The sequence below is a fragment of the Entamoeba invadens genome (genome assembly GCF_000330505.1).
Source record: "Entamoeba invadens IP1 unplaced genomic scaffold scaff_1105074725891, whole genome shotgun sequence".
Taxonomy (NCBI): domain Eukaryota; phylum Evosea; order Mastigamoebida; family Endamoebidae; genus Entamoeba; species Entamoeba invadens.
In genome coordinates, this window is record NW_004440274.1 from 203,816 (window position 1) to 208,934 (window position 5,119).

Genomic DNA, 5,119 nt, shown 5'->3' on the forward strand with positions numbered 1-5,119 from the left:
CTATTTTTATTTAACATAAATTTAATTGCTTTTTCAAACAATTTATAAACACTTGGTTTAATTTTTGGTATTCTATCTCCACCACCATAAAATTGAATTTTTGCTTGTTTAACAACGTTAGATTTGTATTTATTAAATGATGTACCATTTTTCCAATACGTTCTTCTAATGGAACCGAATTATAGTACGCATAATAACTATTTCGTTTATTTGGAATAAGTGAATAACCATTCAAATATCTAAGACGACCTTCTTCATCATATACACCAACATCTGGTATTTTATCACCATTTATATCACTATTAAAAGCATGCATTCTATTCTGCTCAGCAAATACTTCTGCTTGTTTTGGATCTAACATTTTAGGATTATATATGATATCATATATAGGATTAGCTTGATTTGCTGGTAAATTTAAAATATATTTATTGTCAGGATTATTCATCATTGCTGACGAATCTGTTAGTACACCTGGTTTATCGCCATAAACTGGTTTATGTGTTCCTTTAATATAAGGAGTTCGTTTATATTGAAATGCACCTTGTGGTTTTTCAATTTTAAATCTCTTTGATGGTTTACCTACCATATATTTATTTTTTCCAACTTGTTGAATTGGATTTTGAATAACTTGTTGAGCTTGTTCTTCTTCCATTTATTAAGTCTAAAAAATGTAATTTCATAATATAGAAATGAATAAATTTATTTACAGATCTGAAAAATCCTCAGACTTTGATAAGTCACACACATCAGAACGATCAAAAGAAAACGAAGATAATATAGATTCTAATATTGATACTTATGTAGACAATATAGTTGAAACTAAATTGAATAATAGAAAGAAAAAGTTTATATCTAAGATAAGTAATGATGTTAATTTCAGATATAACAGTTTTAATTTATGTATAGGACCACAAGGTAGTTCTAAATCAACATCTGTTATGAAAGAATTAATGAAATTGAGTTTAATACGAAATGATTATCATCTCATCATATATGTTAATAATAATAGTTCAGATGATACTTTCACATCATTGGTAAATTATATTAATATTCCTGTTGTTAAAACCGATTACGAACATGTTGAAAAACAATGTGAACAACTATTTAAATTGAAAGATGATTACAATAAAATGATAGATAGAGAAATACCTAAAGATTCTTCAATACTTCAATATTTATATATCGACAACTTTGATAAACAACGATTGCACACATTTATTTTATTTGATGATGCATCTTTCATATTTGAAAAGAATTCAAAATCTAAATTCAAGAATTGGTTTTGTCAATGTCGACACTTAAATATAACAGTATTTGCTTGTATTCAAATATTTAATGCAATTGATCCGAAATTAAAATCACAGCTCAGTACTGTATTCTTATTCAAAGGATTTAGTAGAGAACTTTTACAACTAATATATAGACAATGTTGTATAGACATGTCATTCTCAGATTTCTTTAATTTTTACATGAGATTACAAAAATATAAGAAAATTATTATTGACAATATAGATTGTTCATTGGTTATTAAGTAATTTCAATAAAGTATTCAATTTGTTATCTAAACTCTTAATGTGACTCATTATCAGATCCAATCTATCTTCTATGTTGAAATCATTATCAGAATTATTTTTATCATTATTTTCATTTTTATTTTTGTATAATGTTATTTGACCTTTAACACGATTCATATGATAACCGGGTATTTTGAATTTAATGTTCAATCCTCTAGTCAGAATTTTTTTGATATCTTCTTCGTATTTGTTAAAATAACTTTCAAAATCTTCTTTACTATCAAAGTTTATCACAGTTTCATATAAATTCTTAAATTCTGGTATAGCTTCTTGTTTAGTCATTTGATAAAAATATAAACCAAAATATTAAAATTGAAAATAAGTATAAAATAAATTTGTTATAATTTGATGATCATGGTTAATAATCATAATTATTCTTCATAATAGTCTGGATCATTGTAATCTACTTCTTTGTATTCATAATCTTCACTATTGTTCTCACTACTATCCTCATTACTATCTTCACTACTGTCCTCACTACTGTTCTCATTACTGTTTTCATCATCTTTCTTTGCTTTTTCAGCTTCTTTTCTTTCTTTGATTAATTTAAGATTGTGAGCAGTAATTTTCTCCATACTAGTATGTTCATTAATTTTGAAAGTTGTGTTTCCTTCTTTTTTAACATCTGGTTTCACAGAATTGGTAACATACTTCTTTAACATGTTGTTTGGATTAATATTCTTATATAATTTGATATTAGCACATGATTCTTTTGCAGAATTAAATTGTTCAGTTGCTTTAGATGTTAGGTTCATATGTTCATAACAATATTTATAACATAATTCTCTATCTTCTTTTACGAATCTATTGAAAATAGTGAATAACTTGAATAATGTAATTCCTTTATTAGTATGAGCATGAATTTCAGATTTAATATGAGTCAATATGTCTTTATCCTCTAATTTATCTGTTCCGTATTCAATATCAGGTAATATTTCATTTCCTTCGTCGTCATATATTCTAGTCTTGGTCTTATTACATAATTCGGCATTAATATTTGGAATTGTTAATGATTCACCTAATTTCAATATATTATAAACCTCATATAAACTACCAAGATTAGCTAAATCGTTGATTTCAAAGTCTCAAACTGTGATATCCCTTTGTCTTCGATTAATTGGTTGATATATACCAATCTCACCACTATGGTTATATGCTTGGCTTCCATGTTTCATAACTCTTGGTCCATCATCTATTTCTGGTCTTGGAATAAAGATATCTACTTCATATAATTGGTTAGATATGATTTTAACAACTTTATTCTTATTTTTGAGTTCATGTGGTATCATATCTGGATAACAATAATAATGTAAACCACCAGATGTGGTCTTTATTAAACCATTATAAAGATGATATTTCTTAATAATATAGTCTCTTAATGCAATATTATATTTTTTATCAAATAAACTAGTATGGATATCAAAATCAACTATGGCGACATCGCTTTTATTAATATCCATACTTGCTCTAGTTGGTTTTCTAGTACAACCCAATTGCATATTTAATCTTTCATCACCATATTCTTCATCGTTATCGACATATTCTCTATCATCATCTTTTCTTTCACTTGTGAATTTCTTATAATTATATGTTGAATAAGCAACTATATCTGGATGATATTTATTAATTCGATTAACTTCCTCAATATCTTTGTCAAATTCTTTTTTACTTGATAGTTTATATCCTTTTTCATCAATATTTTGATATGTGATACTATATTTAACATAATATTGGTCGATACCGTTTTCGTCTTTTTCTATTTTATATTGGTTTCTACAATATTATAATTCATCTTCTAATCTTATATCAGCAATTTATATTTTATCTCGTTTTGTGAATATGAAATTAGTATTGTAAGTACCCCATGTTTGTAACATATTTTTTTGTTCTTCTTTAGATATGTTATTGGATCAGTATAAATATATAATGGAGTACGTGTTTGACAATTGTCGTTATATACCTTATTTTTAATGAAAAGACTAGATAAAGCAGTTTTATGAAGAGTAAGTCATACATATTTGTAAACAGATGATTTGATGTTTTTTAAATATGATTTTGATTCGAGCTGGTCTTTTAAGTCACATATTATATCAATATATGTTTGTTTTATATCAGATTCAGTATTTTTGTCGGTTTCAAGTACCAATTTAGTATATCTATCAATATTGTGTTCTAATTCGGTTTGTTTACTAATACATTCATCAATGTTGGTTATTTTCTTATATTGTAATAAATAATTAGTTCCATCAATGGTCGATTCCTTTTCTACTACTTCTAAGTATGATTGTGACCAAATATGTTTATTACTATTTTTATTCACACCTTTAATTTTAAGAGAAATCGGTTTATCAATATGTTCATTATTATAAGTAGTATAACACTTAGAACCAAGGGTAATAATATTATCATATTGTTTTTCAATAGATGCTCCTAATAGTTTTTTCTCATGTTTTATGCGTTCTTGGTCGGTTTCTAATTTTGGTTTACATGTTTCATCTGAACAATAGAAATTATATGGTAACCATGATTAAACATGTTTATTATAGAATTCTTGGTTGATAATAATATATTTAAAAGCCTGTTCATTACATTTTCATCCATATACTCCAAATGTTCCTCATCAGCTCCTGAAATTGCAAAATACATACTATCTGTGTCACCTTCTACATAATGAAATCGTGTTTGATCAAGACACTTATTCATGAAGTTATAGATGAAATTGAGATACCAATATTTCGCATTATCGAGTGTAAATAAAGCGCATTGAACAGGTGTAATTATTTTATAAGAACTATTATTTTCTGTTGTTAAATATCGTGATTCAGATATTTTTAATGTATCAATATGATATACAGATTTATTTGATTTAAACGCATTTTTCTTATCAACTATTTTAGTTTTATTGAAATTATCCGTTCTCATACCATCTTGACCATATGATGAATTAAGTTGAATTTTATTAAATAAGTCTTTAACTTTATCATGATTATGAATAGCTTCTTGTCTAGTATTCATCTTATCATTAACAAATTTGGAGAATGAATCATGTTTAGTAAAAGTAACAAATGATTTAATATCTTCTATTTCAAACCCAAATTCATCAATAAGGAACCATAAATAGTAACTACTGAAGATCATATATTTATCTTTTGATGAATTATAGGATGTATTTTATGTTTGTGTTAGTTTTCATTCTATAATTGGTTTATCTTGGTGATTTGTTGTCTTATAAAAATTGGTCATCATATAATCATACATTAGGGTTCCAATAACAGTTTCATCAAGACTAACATCAACATTACGAATAATAGGCAAAAAGTTAATACACTTATTCATTTTCTCATTTGGGATTCTACCTTTGACTTCAGCAATAAATAGTTCTTCTTTCTTGTTAATAATGTATCTAGCAAATTTTTGTTGTTTCTCTGTTAAATCAAACATTGAAATCTTTACTGAACCTGGCATATACATTTTATTGTCAGTATATGGATTATTCTCGTTTTCAATACTTGAGAAACATGATGGATAAAGTGAATTAAAATCAA